Source organism: Mus musculus, chromosome 1 (assembly GCF_000001635.26).
Source record: "Mus musculus strain C57BL/6J chromosome 1, GRCm38.p6 C57BL/6J".
Lineage (NCBI taxonomy): Eukaryota > Metazoa > Chordata > Mammalia > Rodentia > Muridae > Mus > Mus musculus.
In genome coordinates this window covers 184,703,932-184,726,512 of record NC_000067.6, presented here as the reverse complement: position 1 = coordinate 184,726,512, position 22,581 = coordinate 184,703,932, and the positions used below count along the sequence as shown (strand labels likewise).

The 22,581-nt window shown below is 47.4% G+C and overlaps 1 long non-coding RNA gene across 1 annotated transcript; it reads right to left on the bottom strand.

Annotated features, from left to right (window-relative positions):
• Window positions 1-7,523: 7,523 nt before the first annotated feature.
• Window positions 7,524-14,016, bottom strand: 4930488B22Rik (RIKEN cDNA 4930488B22 gene). The gene is made up of 3 exons (NR_040627.1): window positions 13,219-14,016; window positions 12,995-13,107; window positions 7,524-8,334 (listed from the first exon to the last, which is right to left on the bottom strand). It is a non-coding gene; the product is annotated as an RIKEN cDNA 4930488B22 gene (long non-coding RNA).
• Between the last annotated feature and the right edge of the window lie 8,565 nt (window positions 14,017-22,581).

Below are 22,581 nucleotides of genomic sequence, written 5' to 3'. Positions count from 1 at the left end.
CCCGTGTAAAACCTCTGCAGTTCTCCCACTGCAGACACCCACTACAGCATGAGTCAGGTTCCCCACTTCATCACAGCACTTTAATGCAGCCAGTAGGAGGGATACCAAGAAGGCTTTCCTTTTCAAAGGTGGAGCCTTCCTCTACAACCTGTTCCTTCCACCTACTTTCCTTCTAATGATGTGAAAAGCATTAAGATAAAAAACATTTTTAGGGAACTTTTTTTTAAATTAGGAATTTCCTTCATTTACATTTCCAATGCTCTCCCAAAAGTCCCCCATACCCTTCCCCCCCCCATCCCCCTTTAGGGAACATTTTGAAACAGCAGCAGCAACAGCAACAGCAATAGCAGCAGCAGCAGCAGCAGCAGCAGCAGCAACAACAACAACAACAACAAAGATGTCCCTAACAATTTTTGGCACACAGTAGTACCAGGGCCCAAGGCCTCTTAGGAACACAGCCTAGCATCTAATTCCTGCAACTCCTCCGGCCCAAGAAAGGGAGGAGAGTGCTGAGGTCGGATCCTGGGAGGTGGCAGCGGTCTGCTGGAAGGAGCTGAAGCTCCGGGGGGCTGCTGCTGAGACTTGCTTATCTACTCCCCTTCCACTTAGTCCCTGGAGCTGGTTCCTGGCTTCTTACTCGTGGCCAAGGGCTGGATTGATGAAAAGGAATACTTTTTAGAAAGATCATAGTGAGAGCCATTGGGGAAGAGAAAGAATAAATCAAGATAGAACACCCCTCACTAGGACCGCAATTTAAAGCCACTGTGAGCCACCTATTATCCTTAGTAACTCTCAAGAGCTGGGGGCCACAGGCAGCCTTCAACAGCCCTGGGCTTCAGGTGGGGATGGGACAGTTCCTCAAGGCTCTCTTTGGGCGTTTCTTCTCAAACTTTAGTGTTCCCCTGTACCTCAGGTTTTCAGTTATTGCTTAGATTCCTCCTATAACTCCCCAAAATATTAAAAACCTGGAATCCAAACAGCCCAAAGGTACGGAACTAGGGCTCACTTAAGAACTCAATTCTGACGTCAGAGAGAGCAGAGTCAGGGTATCCCCACTAGGCCAGGAGCCTGGCCCGTCTGGGGAGAGTCTGGACTTGGGGGGCGGTACTTGGTGCGGACTGCGGCTTTTCATTGTCTCTGGCCTACGGCGCCCTCCCTCCCCCCTTCTAACCCGATGGCAGCAGCTTTTCTTCCTGGCTTCTAGACTTAGTAACTGAAGGAAAGAAGCCATCGCTGGGGTAAAGCATGGTGTACTTTTTCTGGTTAGAACTTTGGTCTTCTATCGGCCACGTTGGTCAAGACTTGGGATTTGCAGGGAGCTGGGGACGAAATTACCCAGGGGTCTGGCACCTGGAGGAGGTAGCCGAATGAGTCCCACCCTAGAATGAGAAGTCTGAAACGTCTACCAACCCTAAGGTCACAAACCCCGTGAAGTTTCATTTACGTGGAAAAGGGGGAGCTGGAGAGAGAAGCCCCCCCCCCAGCCCCCGCTCAGGGCGGGCGGCGCAGCTTGACTTAAGGCTGCCTTCTGGGGCAGCTGGTTTCCTGCTGGAGGCTGCTTGCTCTGCTACTGGGGTCTTTCTGGAAGCGCTTGATCCTAGCCGGGGTACCTACGGGCTGAGGTTCCTGGGGCGCAGAGAAGACTAAGTGTAGAAGATTAGCAGATGCCAGATTTCTGGGCTGGTTGGATCCTGAAGGAGCTGGGCTAGCGAGGCTCCGGAGCCTTGCAGAGAGGTAACTCTTTCCACAGAACAGGGCTTTTCCTTACCCTTTGCAGGAGTCCCCTCATTCCAGAGCCGATTGAACCAAGGCACCAAGACCTCCGAACAACTCTCGCAAGGGTGGTGACCAGTGTGGATTTTACTAGGAAGGAGTAGGAGTCTGACACACAACCCCAGCCCTGCTTTGACACACACATCAGAGACAAAAAGACTCTTAAGGTCGTTTTAACACGTGTGTGTGTGTGTGTGTGTGTGTGTGTGTGTGTGTGTGTGTCAGAGTGAGGAGAGTTTCATTCTCCACTGCATGGCAAAAGAAGGTTAGGATCCTCAGACCACCTCATTCTGTGTCTGTGGGTGGGACATTTGTCTCCATAGCGTTTGTCTGGCGCCACATTCCGCAGACCAAAACCACCGAAAACCAGATCCACCTTCTGCAGTTGCTGCCCTCTGCAGAAACTGGGGAGGAACTTGGATTGGAGGAGTGTGCCACCCGCTTTCCAGTCCCACTGGGGCCAAAGCTGTCAGGTTCTGAGTAACAGCAGGACAAAGTTTTTTCTCTAAGGAAGATTCTAGCAGACTCCGCCAAGGAAACCACTCCCCTTCTTCACCCACTCCTCACCCCTCCAAGGATTGGCAGAGGCCATAGCTCCAGCCCTCACAAATCCCTGATCCACCGCCCTCGCTCCAAGCCTCAGATGGACCACAAGAAAAACCAGGAGTTCCCAAATCTTTTTTCTCTGGCCCCTGGTAGGGGCAGTTGGTGGCTGGGCCATACTGCACCAAAGGAAAAGGCAAGGGAATATTGCTAGTCCCAAGTAGGCTTTCTTTTTCAAGGTACCAGAGATCCAAGAACCTTGAAAATGATCCAGGGTTTCTCTGCACAGAGCCACAGCTGCCTGTAGAGTTCTCAGAGGCAAGGCAGGAACCTCAGTCTGTAATGGGGAGTTAGAATTGAACATTACTTTATGGGACTTTAACCAGTTCAGAGACAGGACCTTCTTCTCTCCAACCTATGCCATCTTTAAAGCAGACTGGTGGGATAGGCTTGTGACTAGCGACAGAATAGAGTTCCGTTTTCAATGTCTTGATGTTGTCCAAGGCAAGCCGGAGGCTCTTCTACAAGGCATGCCCTCATCCCTCCCCTCAGAGATTCCAGCCTGCTTACCAAGTAGGATGCAAGTGGGAAGATATCCTCTCACCTGCTCTCCCTTTAGAGTCAGACTGAAAACTGTTAGACCTTCGGACCCTTTGCTTCCCTCTGCCATTTTAGAAAACAAGGATGCGTGTTTCCATACTATGATTACTTCTGACGCCCTCACTCTAGGGATGAGACTTGTGACAGGAAGAAAAAGGGATGACACACGTTCAAGACCACCTGGTGAGTGAATGCCAGGTCTGCGACAGACCTTGGGACTCATGGCTTTGGAAGAACGCAGGAATATGAGTGCTTTCTCTTGGCAGGCCTGACCAATAAATGATGATCAGGGTGATCAAAGCTCACTGAATTCTTATAGAGGAGAATAAAAGTCCCAGAATCATGGCCTAGGGGCTCTGGGCCCCTTCTCTTCCCTTGGGTCAGTAGTGTTGTTGGTGGTGCTGGTGTGTGTCCCTGAGAGATTATTTCTCCGGAGGTGGCAGGCTGATTGACATCTTGCTTTCCAGCTTACATTCCTGGCTGTGCTGTAGCTCAGCTCTGAGGGTCCTAGCACTATCTGTGGTGTCTTACAGCTTTCCTTGGTTATCTCTGCCATTGGAGGTGGGACACAGAACTGAGATGGCACTTGGGGGTACCTGAGATACTGGCACTCTCTCCCTCCCTCTCCTGTTCTCCCTAATTTAACTTCAGAGGTGGCACAGAACAAGTCTCCACCCTTGGTGTCTTCAGTGGAAGAGGCATCCCCTGACTTAGACCTCAGGGTTCTTCTAGTGGTTTCCCTCAGGCCCCTTCCAGTGTGATGGTGGGTATGGCAATAGGTTAGTGCATGTAGCTGGGGGCCAGTGCTCTTGAGCAAATGTCCCTAGGTTAGTATAGGAGGCTCCAACTTAGTTCCAGAAGCATCTGTCCATCAGTCCATCCACCCATCCATCCATCCATCCATCCATCCATCCACTCATAGGTTCAACGATTAGCTGCATCAACCTTGAGAAATTCATCTTTAGCTTCAGTTTCTCTCAACTCTATAGGCAATACAAACAAATGAACCTAAATCCTAAATTGCTATGAAAATCAGCTGCATTTAAAAATGGTCAAAGAGGGAAGATGCCAGCGCGCAAGTGCACACTTTCATTTACTTGTTTATTGTTGCAGTATTTATTGAGATCTCTGTTACTGTTCACAGGGCAGGAAAATAAAAGGATCGAGGGAATTCTCCCTTGCCAAGAAGCTAAAGCAATAGAAGCCAACGAAGCTTGGGAACACAGGCCATTTTGCCCTATGTTCTCTGGAAACCTCTTCTCTTAGAAAGCAAAGAAGGACCTTGAGTAAAGATGTCAGGGCCACTTGCTCCCCCAGAGAGTATCAAACCCTATTGGCTTGTCCCTCCACATTGGCTTGCTCATGCTCTAGGAACTGCACCTGGTCCCTGGCACACACCACAGGTCTTTAATAAGACTTTGTAGGTGTGGTTTGGAGTAGAAGGGGAAGGTGATAGAGTTTCTGACACAAGATTTGATGGAAATTGAAGTAACTATAAAGGTCCATGGAGGGAAATTTTTGTGCCTGCTATTGAAATATGTCAGAACAAATGGCACTTTGGGAGGTTTTAAGTTCGTAACAAGAAGGGGGATCAGTACAGAAACAGGAAATTATGTCTTTCAAGGGCAAACACACCGGATGATGATGATGGTGGTGGTGGTGGTGGTGGTGGTGGTGGTGGTGGTGGTTATGATTTGTGGTACTGGAATTTGAACCCAGTATTTCATACTTGTTAGGCAAATGCTCTACCCCAGACACCATCAATACTTGATGCTTTCAAAGTATTTATTGGAGAAATGAATAAAATTACTGTGGCTCTTGTGTTTCTTATGAATGAGTTGCATACCCAAGAGGAAGCAAGGTGCTATCACTGAGACCCTGGGAAGGAGCTGGACCTGGGATGCTGAGACCATTATAGTGAGGCCATGGGAGAGTACACTGGGCTCCTGGTACCCTGGTACTCCGTGCTGATTGACCTGGTTAGGCGCCCAGTGACAATGTTGGTGGACACAGACTATGGAGGTGTTGAAAGATGCCCAAGGTCAACCTTATTCTAAGTCCCTTAGCTACCAAATTAAGAGCCAGGACAGAAATCCAAAAGCCTTCGTTCTTTTTCTAGTCTGCGAGCACTGGAATTCGAGGTGGGTTCCTATCTTAGAACAGGGGAGTGCTCACAAGCTAGACTTCAGGGGAGCGAGGGTTGCAAGCATTCTTGAGCATCCTCAATCATTTAACCCAGAGTGGTGGTCCAAGCCAGTAGGGACTGCTCTTGGGAGATGAAGGCGGGGTTGGGGAATGAGGAGGGGAGCGGAAGTTCAAGGTCCGGCTTGGGCTAAATGCAGATGATTCTGTCACCCCCACCCTCAAGAAAAAAAAAGTCTTGATCGGGAAGTTTCAGCCTCACTTTGATTTGACAGGGCTGTTTATTTTTGTTTCTCTGGGAGAAAGAACCTGGGAGAGGCGCTAGGCTCCCACCCGGCACAGTTCTCAGCACACGATGGAAACTGAGCGCGGGGAGGAACGGGGGGGTGGGGTGGCGGGGGGGGGCGGTTGGGTTCTTCACTAGCAAAGCCCACACGCATCTGTCTGTACTCTCCGACATTTTCTAAGCCACAGCGTGGAGACCGGAGCGCAGACAGCTCCAACTAGTCTCCAGAGGAGTGCTTTACTGCACAAGGTTTTCTGTTTTTGTCCGGTTTGCCACTAGTTCTAGTCTAGGGGATAGCTCCAGATTCTCTGCAGTCCTGTGTCCTGAACCCTGGAACGAAGCATCTATATAGACCTCAATCAGCTCTCAGTCGGAGGCCCTCCCCCACGGCTGGGAATGTATGCAGTTTGTTCCTGTGGCTCGCACCCTGGTGGCCCATAACAGTCTATTTCTCGGTCTTTTGGGCTCCTCTAATATATGCCGGCTAGTTTGTCTTCTTTTAGTTCGCCTAGGTGGAGCTAGACAACGCAAGCTCCCTTTTCTTCTCTCCAGAAGGTCCCCACAACTCTCCTAGCCCCAGATGGTCTATTAGGGCTGGATGGGTACACCTTAACAAGCTATGAAAGCAGCGGGCCGACTAAGAACTCATTTTGTGCAATCCTGAAATCAAATGCGGCACAATTCAAACTCTGTCCCCTCTCTTCTCTGCACTCTTTCCTTGTGTTCCTTAGTGCTCACATCTCCGGCCCAAATCGATTCCCGGCTTCTGGTTGGCTTCTCCTCCGAAATGGTTCAAAGCTCCTATTGGGATGTTAGGGAGCACGCTGGACTCCTGCGATGTTTTGAAATAATCAGAGAGAAGGGGTGTGTGAGTGATAGAACCTCCAGGCAGCAGCATGCTCCCCAGGTGGTGCGGGGTAGCCTGCGACCATCCTGCAGCGAAAGGCAGCAGTTTCAGAAAGCTTATTAAAAATGTAATGGGTGTGCACAATTCCTAAGGAAGGGACAACACCCCCGCCCCCCTCCCCGCCACCCCTCCCCACATTCCATTCTCCTCAGAGACATTCTCTGAAAGCCCTTGGCTGAGAGACACCTTGGCAATCCATAGTTTTAGCGTTATTTATAAACGTACCACCCACTGGAGCTGTGGCTTGTATTTCTGCTATCGACTTTACTACCCACCAACCCATTTTGGGTTGGGGCCAATCAGTAGCTGGGAATGGACAGGTGTATGAATGTTCTGAGATCTGTTGACTCAGCCCAAATTTTACCAGTTGGAAATGGGGAAGTGTCTTCCCTCTATCTTCCTCCCTGCCTTTTCTTTGTGAAGGAAAGGTCACAAGAAAAGTAATTTCAACTTTCCCTACACACACACACACACACACACACACACTCTTGTTAAGCTCCGGGTTCCATCCCCTCAGTTGACTCTACAATCTGGAGGCAGTTCTCATTCCCTTAAGATAGATGAGAGATTCGAACCAGATAGATAGTGACCAGGATCATAAACCACACACAGCTCTCTAGGCAACTGGGCATCTGTAAACTGTTTAATTAAGCTAGTATCCCTGGTGTTTGACATCACCAGGAGGAAGGCAAGGAACAGAGGCAAGCCTGTAATCCCAGCAATCAGAAAAGATGAGGCAAGGAGATTTGGAAATGGAGGCTAACCTGGGCTACATAGTAGGATTTCCCCAGTCTCAACCACAACAAAAAGAAAACAAAGACAGTCCTCTCTCCTAGTTTCTAAATTTCGTGTCCCAATCTCAGAAGCAGGGGACTTTGATGATTCTCCTCTGAGAGAAGGGAATGAGAAGCCAAAAGTCAAGCCTTTCCCCCATCTCTCTCTCTCTCTCTCTCTCTCTCTCTCTCTCTCTCTCTCTCTCTCTCTCTCTCTCTCTCTCTCTTTGAGTAATTTGGTCATTATTTCAAACACACGCTTTATAAATCTGAGGATGACTCAATACAACTATAGGAAAAACCTTTCCTCTTGGAGGCAGTACTTGGAGGTGGGGAATGGAACCCAGAGCCACTTACTCTTGTTCTCCATCACTAAGCAACAGTCTCAGCCACTTTGATAAAAGAAAAACCAACCCTTAATAAATGCTGGGCTTGTGGCATATCCTGGGAAAGAGACTTCTTGGTGTGTCCCTCACAAAAAGTCCCACACCAATGATGTCTTTAAGCAACGGGCTGTTTACTTTGTGTCTACACGGTGGCTTTACAGTGTAGGAAGACATACAAAGTATAAAAAAGCCGCCGGCCTTCCGGGCTCCTTCCATTCTCACCTGATCCACTTTCTTTCCCCTCTACTGAGTTCTCCAAATCTTCCCCCCTCTAGGTAGGTAGTGTCTGGGAACTTCCCGCAGGCAACGCGCAGAGTTCTAACGCTGCTACCGCGTTCTTGCAGCGGCTAGACAGCTGTACAAGCCCTGCCCACCATTGCGGGGACCCGAAGTGCCCGGCCGCGGGCTGCAGTTACTAGTGCGGGAAGAAATGGCCAGCGCTGAGAGCTGGCTGAGGGGCGAGCCGGGTGGGGCGGGAAAATTTATGGTGTGTGTATACTTTCTGGCTCCAGAGCTGTGTGCACCAGAAAGTCGAGGCGCTGGGATCTTCAGGCCGCAAGCTGGAGCGGCGGGCGCCACCTCCGGACGTTGTCCAAGGAGCTGAGCTCTCCGTTGCGTTGCTCTGAAAATGATAATCCAGTCCTGAAGTGGTCGCAGACTATCCAGCCTTGCTGCTGCAGGACGAACCTAGGTAGCCAGAGGAATGGTCCTTTCCGCGAGAGGGGCTTGTCTACCGGCTGCAGTTGGGTGCCACGGTGTCAGGGTGGAACTCTAGACCCAACGACTGGGTATGCGGCCCTAAGTGAAGACAGGTTACCAGGCCTGGAATGTAAGGCCCTCGCTGTTTTCCTGTTAGGGTCTCGTTCAGACCTAAACTTCAGAGTTTGCCCCTACCACCTAGATTTGATGCTTTTTCCGTGGCTTCTGTAAAGAACAAGGCAAAAAGTCAGGGAGAGTGCGAACTCCATTGGCCTTAGGTGACAGGAGTCAGGAAGATGGCTGGAGAATCGGGTCTGGGGCAGGAGCCCCTTTGAGACCATTTCATTCAGCCAGACTGGCTTTGGAAAGCCAGCGCAGTGTGGTCTCTCCTCGCAGGCTCCAAGCCACACCTGAGTACAGGAACTGCGGTTGAGTTGGGCTGTCAGCTCCGGGCCATAGATTGCTCTATCCATACTGTCACCAAGATGGTGAACTACTGAAACGGCTTAGGGTCGAATTTACAATACCAGCCACAAGCTTTCAATTTGTACGCAGTAATTGTTGCATGCCTGTGCACTGTGCACTGTTCAAAAACCTATTTGCTCACTTGCTTTGTTAAAACAAATTTCAGTTACATTATTACTTCTACAATCCCCATTTAATGCATAGGTAAGTTAGGCTAAGACGATTAAATGGATTTGCCTACAGACTCGACTTAAGTAGAACTGGGAAGAAATCTCTCTCTCTCTCTCTCTCTCTCTCTCTCTCTCTCTCTCTCTCTCCCTCCCTCCCTCCCCCCGTTTGTGTGTGTGTGTGTGTGTGTGTGTGTGTGTTCCCACAGTTACCTAAGTCTTCTACAGTAACAATTACTTTCCCTCCAATTTCGACAAAGAATCGAATCACAGGAGAGCTAGGGTCGCTTTCACCTCTTAAGCAGCTCAGCTCAGGGAGCATCGAGCTCCTTGGCCCTTGCGCTGGGGAGCTCAGAGCTTAGAGGGTCGGCCAACACAGGTGGTCCAGTAGATAAAGCGGGGCTGGTTAGCAATTACCCCGGGGGCACGCTAATTGAGTCTGCCTGACACCAGCTTTTCACTCCGCTTTGATTTACTGTTGGGGTCAGGTCCTTGCGCCCAATTGCACTACAGGAACCCTGCTTGTTTGAAGCAAGCGCTCAGGTTGCTCCTGGCCGCATACCCCCCACCCCCAATCATACCGAAGTTTCCTATCTTTTCTGGATGTCATTTAATTTTTATCACGTAGCCTAGGCTGGCCTCGAACTTGTTATGAAGCCCAGAATTAACTTTAACCCTCCTGTTGTCAAGGCTCCAGTGCTGGGATTTCAGGCAAGCGACCGTTTTATGCCCTGCTGGGTGCTGGGGGCTTTGTCCGTGACTTGATTTCTTGATGTCTTTTCTTTGTAGGGTCAGGTGGTGAGTCGCCTTCCTGAAGAATTTTCCTAGGGTAATGGGGTGCAACTGGGGGAGTTGTTGGCGATTTATTTGGGGCTGGTGCTAGGGGATCGGCGTGAAGCATGGAGGGGCTGTGGGGAATAAAGGAGGAGGGAAAGTTAGGAAGTAGGAGATCCCAACAAAAGGTGGGATTTGGAAGTCTTTCTCAGAGTGGGCGGAGTTGACACAACGGTTCGGCTGGGTCATAAATTAATAGATTTATCCCTCAATCAGGGGGAAGCCATTAAAATATTCTTGGCTTCGTCTGTGGGAAAATAATTTTTTTGATGGAGTTGCCCCAGAAGACCCCGTGAAACCCCTCACTCCTGGCCTCCCATTTCCTCTCTGCGGGAAGGAGGGGGCAAAGATGGACTCTGGGGAGCCCTCCTCTCCATATTGGCCGGCAGCTTGAATTTGACTTCAGGCGTTCCTTTCTATTTCTTAGTTTGATCTCCCACCTCGGAGACTTGGGACCCCAGCGGTATGCGTCCCCTAGCCAGCCCAGCCCCTGTCACTGCTGTCCCTCCCGCCAGCAAACTGCAAAGACCTGGAGTGAGCACTTGGCCTCTCTAAGTTCAGGCATGACAAGCGCCTGGCACTGGAGAACCAGAGAAGTCTAGCAAAAGTGGAAGGAAGTGTCCCCCACAGGGAGGTGACAGACTCCTTCAGAGCCTTTAGGAGATAAGCCTGGCCAGGCCCCCTAAGACTCCCAGTGTGGTCCCGGGCCCCTGAAGGGTCCTTTCAGAGGATCCCTTAGGTCAAAACTATTTTCACAATAAAAGGTTATTGCCTACCCCACAACTCTCTCAGGGGATAGTTTGTAGTGGTGACATCATAATGTGTGCGTTTATAACGTTTTGCAAACATTCCAGGTTTTTTTTTATTATTATTGTATTTCGGTAAAAAATGCTTTTCAAAAATCTTTCCATGCTCAGCCTCTGTTTGTAGGACTGTTCACATTTACTTAATCATGAAATGAAAAATAGATTTTGTCGACTGCAGCGGCCATATTTGAATTGCTCCATAGCCCACGCTATCAGATGGGAGAGGCGCTGACTTGCTATCTCAGGGTTTTACTGCTCTAGGCTAATGTATAAAAGTAGATATAGTCCCACAGACAAACACTGGGTGTAATCTTGGAGGCAGAGGCAATAGGTTCAGGAATTTGAGATCTGGGCTGGGCTACATGGTTAGCCGAGGCTAGCCTGGGCTTCCAGAGACTCTGCCTCAGATAAGAAAATCATCCTGTAAGTTATAAAGAAAGTCTGTCAGGAAGTCTGAGGCTCGCTTGGATGCCTCCCCTCAGCACACAGGAGGCTGTGTGGGATGTGCTGTCTTTGTAATCCTGGACAGCTTTTGTAACTTTGAACTCTAAGCTTCGGTTCACTTGTTGCTGTTGTTTTGTTTTTAACAAATTAAAATTGAAAATAAGTCTTTTTCATACAATATATTCTTTTTACAGTTTCTCCTCTCAGATCCTCCCACCTCCCCACTAATCCAACTCTTTGCTCTTCTCTCTCAACCCCCACCCCTTTTAGAAAACAAACAGAGGGGAAAAAATCTAAATAAACCAGAGTAAGATACAATGAAGAAAAAAAACCCACAAAAAACCAAAACTGAAGAAAAAGAATGAGAGGCACAAACATATCAGGACACATGCCCAGACAAGCATAAATCTCAATCCCATCCAATCTGAGAAAAAATATATCTTTTTATTATCATCTGTCTGTCTGTCTGTCTGTCTTCAAAAGACAAGTAAGATTTTTTTTTAAAGGCGAGACAAAGCATTATGAGAAAAAAAAAATCTCCCCAAATACCACTGGGTTCGTGTTTTGGATTAGCCATCTATTGCTGGGTATGGTGCGTGCCCTTGAATGTGGTTTGTATACCAGTGAGATGCCATTGGAGAGAACTGATTTTTCCCTTTGCTGTCAGTTGGGGATAGCTAAGCTTCAGTGCTCCTCTAAAAACAAGCACAACAGAGGCAGGAGAAATAGCTCCTGGTTAAGAGCACTCCTCTTCCTGAGGACTCAGGTTAGTTCCCCATGTTAGACAGTTCCCAATGACCTGTAACTCCAGCTCCAGAGATCCACCATTCTCTTCTGGACTCCCCAGGGGCATTGCACTCATACACGGACATACACACAATTAAAAAAAAGTACTCTGAAAAATGCTGAAGTAGGAATAGTAGTAATAACCCTGCCCCTTCCAGGTGACTGTGAAGAACGCATTACATAGAGTTAAACAGTAACCATGCCTCTGTTTAAACAGCAACCACTCCTGTATCCATGATAGCTGTTTCTGCATATGTAAAGGGCAACAGTAAGCTGTAAGTAACAGTAAGCTGTAAGTAAGTTTAGTACTGGTGAGGGAGTCACGTTACTATATAACAATATTCAGGACATTTTTATTTGGTGAAGCTGGAATTCTCTACTATTAAAAATCTTGCCACAAGAGGCTCCCGAGACCCCACCTCTAACAGGGGGACTGCGGGTGGCTAATGGCTGCAGGAGAAGGGGAGGTAGTTTCCTTCAGTAATGTAGCCACTGGTGTGTTCCCCCACTGGATATGAACTACTCATTCTTATCCATGTCACCATGGGGCGGGGAGGGGGACACATCAAAATAGAGGGAGCTTTTGGGAAGAAGAAGGGCTTGAGAGAAAGTGGGTGGAGAGGAAGGAAAAGAGGGAGAGTAGGAGAAGGATAGAGGGAGGGGGGAGGGTAATAGAGGTGAAAAATACCCTAAATTCAGAATCCACTCGAATAAAGTTGTCAAGGAATGAAAAGCAAGGCAAAACCTTTCCCATAATTAATATTTTTATATTGATGGGAATCAAACCCCAGGCTTTGGACCAGAAATCTCTTCTTAAGAGCTAACCATCCTAGTTAAGTATTAAAGTCATTCTCTCAGGGCAGCTGGAGTAGTTGGGAAAGGACAGCCAGAGAGGCGACGATGTCATCAGGCCTCACCCCTTCCTTCCCTGCTGCATGCGCTGCACATACCCTTGCATTGGAGATGACCGGTGGCTTCCTTCGTGGCTAGTGAGGTGGGTCCTGTGTGGTCCACAGCTGCCTGTAACTCCTACTCAAAGGGATTTTGCTCCCTCTTTTGGTTTCTATGGGCATCATGCACCTGTGCCCATATCTCTCCCCCACCCCAAACACATAATTAAAAATTGAATAAAAATCTAAGATTAATACAATGGCAGTACTGCCTTTAGGTGCAACTTGAGATGGTATAGGCCTTAAAGGAAAGTTATTAACTCCCAGGACTGAAGGCTGACGGTGGGGAAGGGAGCTGCACTCAGGGATCTGTCTGAGAGGATCTTCATCCATGCTTCTCTCGGTATCTCCCTACACTAAGTCTGACTCATCCTGCTACCAAGCCTCTGTTCTTGTGTGTACTACACCAGCTAAAATCCACATGGTCTCTTACCCTAGGAAGATGTTGGATGACAATGATGGAATCCATAGGCCCCTCCTTTTGTCTGCATCAGCTGACCTTGATCCTTTGCCCTTTCCTGTCCACGGAGATTCCCTCAAAAAACCCTGAGTGAATTTGGAAAGAGGAAAAGGGAAACAGAAGATGAAATTCAGGAATCTATTACTGTACCTATCTTCAATTAGGGCACGAGTATGTTCTTTTATTTCCCTTCTTACCAGTTTACCAAGAAGCCATCTTCGAACTGGGGAGTGTTGACAGCTGTGGATCTCACCTGGACAGGCACACAGTTGATGACATCATTTCAGTCTTGACAGGATGCCTTCGTTTTACACGATGAACTCTGACCCTCTTGCGGGTCACGTCCCTCTTGGGGATTTGTTAGAATCCAGATTTAACTACCTCTCTACTAGATTTGCTTTTATAGATCTTCAGTGAGGTAGGGACTGGATATGTGGATGGTTAATGAGTATCCAAGGGGTTGTTATGATCAGACCAGTTTAGGAAATAGTGTAGTAGTGGTGGTGACGAGTGAGAAATGTCCTCACAGGCTCAGGTACTTGAATGTGTGGTTCCATGTGCTGTTTGGGAAGTCATGGAACCTTTAGGTGGTGCAGCCATGCAGGAGGAAGCACGCCACTGAGGGTGGGCATTGAGTGATCATGGCCTCAGTCCTCTCTCTGCTCTGTTTGCAGTGACAGAAGTGATTTTTCTTAGCTTCCCACTTTCTGGTCATTGTGTGTTATCACAACAGGAAAGCGACTGACACACTGACATCCTTTGCTGTGGCTGTTAGAGAACACAATAATCCCACCGGCTGGGTAAATGGCTCTGTAAATGTCCAGTGTTGAGGTTTCGCCTTTTACTGTCTATTGTAATGCTAAGTGTGGGCCCCCAAGACCTGGAGTCTGCACACAGCTCATGTGACCCTGTCCCCAAGTTAATTCTGATTGGTGAATAAAGATGTCAATAGCTGTGCAGAAGAGACATAGGTAGGGTTTAGGATTCCCAGGCTTGTGGGAGAGGAGCGCTCACTGGAGAGGAGGAAGGAAAGTCACAATGGGTTAAGGGTCAAGGGTCATGAGAACTACCCAATCAGAGTTAAGAGCAGCCCAGATGGAACATGGTAAATAGTAAGTAATAACTCAGGGTTATCAATAGTGAAGTGGATTCTAACAGCTTGGAGGTGAGGTATCCATCCGTTCAGCTATTGTGCTGCTTAAGGCTTGTAACTATGAAGGCTGTGAGTGTGTTTTTCATCCAGGAACTCAATAACCAAAGGTGGGGTAGAAACCTCGGCTGGGATTTAAATAATTTATTATAACACTCCAGAGGTAAGGTATGGATTTAGGGTGCTGATATCAATTTCAACTGTGCATTCTTTGTCATCCCCTCCCTTCTTCCGTCTCTCCATCCTTTTCCTCCTTTCAGGCTTCCATCTCTGTTTTATTTTCAATCGCGTGTCTTTGTGCCCTTGTGTCGGTCCCACTGAGGCCAGAAGAGGGCACCCAGTCACCTGGAACTGGAGTTACAGCTGGTTGTGAGCTGGCTGATATGGGTGCTGAGAACTGAGCTTAGGACCACAGCAGGAACCTTGCTTGCTTTTAAACCAGAGAGCTACCTCTCCAGTCCCATCTTCCCCTGTTTGCTTCCTTCCTCCCTTCTTCTCCTCCCCCCACCCCCCTCTCTGTTTTTGTGGTACAGAGGCTCACTCTGCTCAGGCTGGCCTGGAACTCACTTTGTTGCCAGGGTTGACCTTGAACTCCAAATGTTTTTGTCTCTGCATCCCCAAAGGCTGGGATTTCTGGCTCACACCTCCGGGCTCACTCTCCCATTTTTGTCTTCTCCTTGAACAAATTTTATTGTACTATTTAAGTATTATATCACAAATTATTATTATTTTTGCAAACAAAGTAGACTATAATAGAAGGAATTCTGGCAGGATGTAAAGGGACGGATTCTACGGGTCATTCTGAAGACACTTTTCGATGGACTGTTTCTGGAAGTGTGAAAGCCACCCAGAGATGTTTCCACAAGTCACAGCAGGCTGGGGAGGGAGTATCAGCTTGTTTCTTAGGCTACTACCCCAATTTAGCATCAACCTAGTGACTTAAAACTTCCTCACTTTATTGTCTCACCATTCTGGATGCCAGACATCTGAAATGAGTTTTTCAGGGTGAAGACATGGTGTTGACAGGGGTAGATCCTTCTGGAAGTCACAAGGGGAGAAATGTGCTTTATTATAGCTTCAGGTTGCTGCTGGCACTCCGTGGTTTATGTCCTTGTCACCTCAGTCCTGGTTTCTCTGATGACATAGACTTCTGTTCTGCATCAAATTTCCTTTGGGCCTCCTCATGTGTGTGTGTGTGTGTGTGTGTGTGTGTGTGTGATGTGTGTGTATATATGTATATACATGTATACATGTGTGTATGAAGGTCAGAGGTGAGCCTTGGGTGTTGCTTTAGACGTATTCATCTTATATGGTATGCATGTGGTATATGTGTGCATTGTTTGTATGTGTGTGTGTGTGCACATGTGTTTGCTTGTAGATGTTAGAGAAAAACTTTGGGTGTGCCGTCCTATCTATCTCTGCATTATTCTTTTGAGACAGGCTGTCTCAACTGAACCCAGAGCTATACCAGCAGCCAGTAAGTTGCAGGGATCCTCCTGTCTCCGTGCTTCACAGTGCCATGGATACAACCACATCTGTTTTTATTTCTATTTTTATTTTTTTAATGTGCATACTTGGGACACTCATGTTTGCATAACAAGTCCCCCCCCCCAAGTCATATTTCTAGCCCTCTTGCATTTGAGACAAGGTCTCTCATTGGCTGGGGGGGGGGTCCACCAATTAGGACAGGTTGGTTGGTCAATAAGCCTTAAGAATCCTCCTGCTTCTGCTTCCCCAGTGCTGGGATAAAGGTATGTGCCAGCACACTTGGCTTTAACAGGAACTCTGAGATCCATACTTGGGTCTTCAAGCTTGCACAGAAAGACTATTATTCATTTGTCTCCCCAGTCCTTTGCCTTTTATAAATGATGTGTGGTTTCATTCAGCACCAACACACAGACTCCAGTGTCAGCTGCCATCACAGGGTCTTTAAATTGATTACACCTGCATCCTCCTTTTCCAAATAAGGTAACCCTCACAATATTGGTAATACTGGGAATAGGGATGTGCTAATTAGTTCTGTCAACTTGATACACACTAGAGATACTTTAGAAGAGGGAGTCTCAGCTGAGAAATTGCCTCCATCAGATCGGCCTGTGGGCAAGCAGGAACATTTTCTTGATTCCTAACTGGTGTGGGAGGGCCCAGCTCATGGTGGGCAGTGGCGTCCCTGTGCAGATAGGCTTGATTTATTCAAAGAAGACAGCTGAACAGGCCAGAGGGAAGACTAGTGAGCAGCATTCTTCCATGGTCTCTGCTTCAGTTCCCGCCTCTAGGTTCCTGCTTGAGTTTCTGATCTGGCCTTCCTTGAAGACTAACTCTTCAAAAGCAAACTCTTTCCTCCCCAAGGCGTTTTTGGTCAATGTTTATCACAGCATCAGAGAGCAAGCAAGGTCAACACACTGCTTATCTTTGGAAACTGTTACTCAGCTTCCCATTCAAAGTATTGGATTGCAGTAGCCCACCATTGGGAGCAGAGGGCACAGAAACTGTCATGATGCAGATGGAAGGGGGAGAAATATCCTCATCTCTTGTTCTGGTTTCTGGCTGGAGAACCTTGAGAACTGCGGATGAGCATGGGGCTCATGGAAGTCATTCTTCTGGGCACCAACAAGTAGAAAAGGTAGGGAGTGGGTGTGGCCATCAGTACCAGTTACTGCTAGGCCCTGGGCATGACTGCAGCCCTTGAGATGAGCAGCGCTTCTCAGGGGCAGGGCCTGTGTTACACGCACACAGGGTTTCCGTGCATTCCTTAGGCTTTGGTTCTAGTTAAAAGGAGATCGGATGATTGCTGTCAACACCTTTGCAGTCCACACTTTGGATTTCTCTTTATTGTCTTCACTGGCCCAGCCTAGAGTGGAGAAGAGCTTCCTGGCTGACTTGAAGGGAGTAGAGTGGGCCGACTTTAAGCAATGCCGCAACCCGCATTCCGAGATCAGCACCAGTCCTTGTCTCCATGAGAAGGTTCCAGTCCCAGTTCGTACACCTCCTCCCAGTTCAGCCTCCCCAGCCCCATGCTGTTCTTGAGACTTGCACTGGAATTTCCATACCTTGCGTAGCCCAGCTGTCATCCCCATAGTGACAGTTAAAACCACGCTTCTATCTACAAGAGAGGAGAATCTGGCTCCGTAGGTGAGTGAGCCTACTGGGCTGCGACCCACAATGCCTTAGCCTTTAGCGTCTTTCCCTTTCTGCCAGTGTCTATCAGGTTATCTCTTCCTCCATCCCCAGAATCACCTATCCGCCAGGCCCGCAGCTCTCCATTCCTCCCCCAGCTTGCTCTTTAGTTGAGTCTTGAGTGTCTTTTCCAGCAGAACGGCTGAGATTGACCTCAGGTGTTAGGGGAAATATCCACGTCCAATTCTTACCTTCTAATGATGGCTCGGACATATTATTTTATTGACATTTGAAACTAAAGACAAAACCAGCTGCTTCTTGAGGGAGGTGGGAAGCGAAACATGAAAAGAATCTGCGGTACAACCATTGCTCCCACCCCGCCCAAACCCAAACCAATAAAATGAGTCTAGCCAATAATTCAACCTCCGCGCCTCCTGTTCCCTGTGACTAAAGACTGCAGACGCTGCGCAGCGGGGGCCTCCTCATTGCTGAGGAATTTATCATCAGGAGTTTATTAGTTTTAATGTAGCCAACAGGGGCTTCTGATAGTATTTTTTTTTTCCTGAGGGAAATTTTTCTCTCCAAGGACAAATGTTCCCCAGAACTGACACTTAACCGACTTTATAATTCAGTGTGGCTTGGTTGAATGGCGTACCTTTCAAAAAATGCCATCACGGGAGAAGGATCCTACTGTCTGCAGGAATTTGTCACTTTTACCTCTGCTTTAGAAATGCCTCAGGGCTTAGAGCATAGCGACTCTAATTATTGTAATAATCCTCTAAAGGGAGAGGCTCATCGGTCATGGTTGAAAGTGATTTCTTTTTCTTTCTTTCTTTCTTTTTTTTAGTGGGATAGCTTTAAAAATGTCTTGTTTGGACCCAGATTGTCATCCATTAATTGGTAATTTAAGCAAGTTACTTAATGCCAGGCAATTAGGTTAATGAGAGCACTGGCCCGTTTGAAGTTGAGCAGGCCTGGAGATGAGCTCAGAGCTCTTTAGAAAGACATTAAGTCAATTTGGTGTGAAAGGCAGAGGGGCATATCCCTCTCCTACAGTTTCAGAGAAGTATCATGCGCATGTAGACTTCTCTTGAAGCATGGAAATTATGATGGTGGGCCCCTCCGGCATCCTGGCAGCCACCCTACCATCGAGGAAGAGGCAACAGCTGTCCCAGCTCCATCATTGGGAAAGATGACAGGCCTGGATTAAGCCCTGCAGAGGCCAGGAACTCTTGAAGGAGCCAGGCAGACAAACAGAACCACAGACACACAGAACACCTTGAACTGGAGCAGATGGGATAGCTAATGAATGGGTTGAAATGGTAGCAGTCTCTACAGTGGGAGCCAGCTGGGTTTACCTGAGCTGTTTCATGGAGGGACAATTTCAGAGTAGCCAGGCTGCCTTCAAATGTTTGTCAGAGATATTCATAGCGCTGCTATTCACCCTTCAAAGGACAGGGTCAAATGACTTCATGAAATGTTTCCCTGCTTACCCAGACACTGGAAACCAGCCATCTTGTTGACAAATGACTCAGGCTGAATTGATTGAGTGGGGATCAGGCTTGGCTAGACCCATGCTCATAGGACAGGAGTAATTATAAGTGGGCTATGCAGGAGAGTCTATGTGCACAGACTCACATGGCCATGGTCTAGTTTTGAAGGCAATATCTGGAAATAGGGTCTGGAGGTGGCAAAGGATGGAGGCAAATGACTGGAGACTCCAGAGGACTGAGCTCTGTCATGGAGAGCAACCTTAGCCAAATTCACATGTGGAAGCCAGCTACTACCTATAGATATATACATGTCAGAAACTATAGGTCCTACAGTAATATGCTAGGCATACATGATTTAGCAGTTTTGGGACATCTTGCAGAAATGGGCTGCTTTGGTCAAAACAGGTTGGGGGAGGGTAAAGGTGTGTCCCTGAACAATATGTTAATGAACAAGTTTATTGCATTTAAGGAACCAACTATTGCTATTCAAAACAAGCTTGATTTTGAAGTCCACTGCTGGGACTCTACTGTTGAGTCTGTGCTCCTGTTGGTGGCATCCCCCACAAATTCAGAATAGACCTCTCTTCTCTGGAAGACAGCCGCTTTCTAGATTTGGGGACATAGAATTCTTTTTCGTGATGCAGACAGAGGTGGGTGGGGCCAGAGAGAAATCTTGCAGCTTTCCAGTATTCCATCAGAAGAGAATCTTTTTTGGGGGGAGGGGGGCACCTCAGGCTTCTCTATAGTTTGTAACAGAAATTCCATACTAACAGTCTCTGCATTGCTGGGCACTCCCTCCTCAAGCTGCCCATGTTTTTTCTTTTGTATTTCTGGGTTATGTTGGGTGTCCCAGTGGGCATTTGTATTCTGATGATCAGAACAGAGTTAGTTGTGACTGCCTTCTCTTTCTCTCTCTCTCTCTCTCTCTCTCTCTCTCTCTCTCTCTCTCTCCCCCTCCTTTTTGTCGGAGAACCAGTGAGTTGTCCCCTTTATTTCAAGTTATCGAGTTTATGACATAATTGTGTGCTATCTTGTGTGCTGACTGAGGCACCCAGTTGAGCTGTGGAGGCTAGCCATCACACAGGAGCACACTCAGAGCTGGGTGTGGTGTATACAGCATCTAAGAACTCTACAATGTCAGAGGAGGTGCAGATACACTGGCCAAGGTGAGACTTGACAAGGTGAGACTTGAGCGACACCTTATCAGGTGGTGCTGTATTCAACAACTAGCCTGGCCAGGGACAAAGGCATGTCAGAGCCAAGATGGACACTTCTAAGACCCCCCCTCCCCTTTCAAGTTCCATCATTTCTAGGCTACTTAGAACCATTTGGACTAGGATGTGAGGTATTCCATTAAGTTAATGTTTGTGTTATGGATCATTTCTGCATATTGACTACATGTGGTCTCTCAGAAAGAAAAGTTGATAAGAAAAATAATTGGTGTGACCTCAGGGAACCTGGCCAGACCCTGAGGCAGGTAAGGGTCAGGAAGCCATGATATCATGTCCCAGCACATGCTAGAAGCTTGAGGAAGTCATCAGGTATTATGGTGGTGACAGAAAAGATTCATTGGAGAATGTCATGAGCTGCTTAGGATCTGTGCAGTGCTTTCCAGACAGAAGGAGAAGCATCTTCAAAGATCTGGAAGAAAGAGGCTGCGGCATGCCCTAGAGCATGGAATAAGGAGTGAGTGCATGCAGAAATTAGGGACCATTATGTCAGTGTCTCTCAGATGGGGAAGCAAAAGTTGATTCAACAGTGCTGTTCAACTCTGATGTGGGTATTCAGAGGGCAATCAAGATGGACCACTGGGGACTGGAGGGGTGGCTCAGTGCTCTGGAGGGGTGGCTCAGTGGTTAAGAGCACTGGCTGCTCTTCCAGAGGTCCTGAGTTCAATGCCCAACAACCACATAATGGCTTATGATCATCTATAATGAGTTCTGATGTTCTCTTCTGGCATGCAGGTATACATGGGTGTACATGCAGATAGAATAGTCATACACACACACACACACACACACACATATATATATATATGAACAAAAAAAGATGGACCTCAGAAATCCCTCTCCCATGATTCATGTGCCCAAGGAGATATATTTCTATACTTTCTGAGGCTGGACAATGCTCCCTGTTAGAATGCCCCCAAACCTTGTTTTCTCTTCTGTTTTCACTCCTGTGCATACAAGATCCGAAAGCTCAACAGGCTGTGCAGTGCTAAAGCCTGCAGCTGACATTACTGTTGAGATTTCCTCGACCTTTCTTTGTTGTTTCCCCTACTTCCCCCCAGCTCTCCCTCTTTTCCAGTAAGCTCAGATTCTCTTCTCTTTATCTTGCGCATTTCGATGCTCTCCTCACAGGAAGTTTGTCTTGGTTAATTGTACCCATCACCCTGGAGTCTCTTCCCCCCACCCCACAGTGGATATGGTTTATGTTGTCTGGGGTTTTCACTCACTGCTGATTTTGCTTTTATGCTCTCCATGCTGAGTTTGTAATTTTATCTAGACTGCCACTTACATACTTATGAGCCGGGGTGGTGGTAGTTTTCTAAAGCTCTGATTGGCCAATGGGTATGTCTACAGGGCATTTTCTTGGTTGCTAAGGAATGTAGGAGGGCCAGCTCACAGTGGGTGGTAAATCCCTGAGCAGGCCGGCCTGTATAAAAAAAGCTAGCTAAGAAGTCAGAGAGAGCATCTTTGGGGTTTATGCCCAGGAGAGGTATTGCAGGATCCTCTGGTAGTACTATGTCCCATTTTCTGAGGAACTGCCAGACTGATTTCCAGAGTGGTTGTACCAGTTTGCAATCCCACCAGCAATGGAGGAGCGTTCCTCTTTCTCCATGTCCTCACCAGCATCTGCTGTCACCTGAGTTTTTTTTAATCTTAGCCATTCTGACTGGTATGAGGTGGAATTTCAGGGTTGTTTTGATTTGCATTTCCCTGATGACTAAGGATGTTGAACATTTTTTCAGGTGCTTTTCAGCCATTCGATATTCCTCAGTTGAGAATTCTTTGTTTAGCTTTGTACCCCATATTTAATAGTGTTTGTTTGGTTCTCTGGAGTCTAACTTCTTGAGTTCTTTGTATATATTGGATATTAGCCCTTTATCGGATTTAGGATTGGTAAAGTTCTTTCCCCAATCTGTTGGTTGCCTTTTTGTCTTATTGACAGTGTCTTTTGCCTTACAGAAGCTTTGCAATTTTATGAGATCCTGTTTGTCTTGATCATAGCAGCCTTATTTATAATAGCCAAGAGCTGGAAAGAATCCAGATGTCCCTCAACAGAGGAATGGGTACAGAAAACGTGGTACATTTACACAATGGAGTACTACACAGCTATTAAAAACAATGAATTTATGAAATTCTTAGGCAAATGGATGGATCTGGAGGATATCATCCCAAGTAAGGTAACCCAATCACAAAAGAACACACATGATATGCACTCAGAGATAAGTGGATATTAGCCCAGAACCTGGGACTACCCAATATACAATTCACAAACTACATGAAACTCAAGAAGAAGGAAGACCAAAGTATGGATACTTCGATCCTTCTTAAAAGGAGGATCAAAATACCCATGGAAGGAGTTACATAGACAATGTGTAGAGCAGAGACTGAAGGAATGACCATCCAGAGACTGCCCCACCTGGGGATCCATCCCATAAACAACGACCAAACCCAGACACTATTGTGGATGTCAACAAGAGCTTGCTAACATGAGCCTGATAAAGTCTTCTGAGAGGCTCTGCCAGTGCCTGACAAATACAGAAGTGGATGCTCACAGCCATCCATTGGATGGAG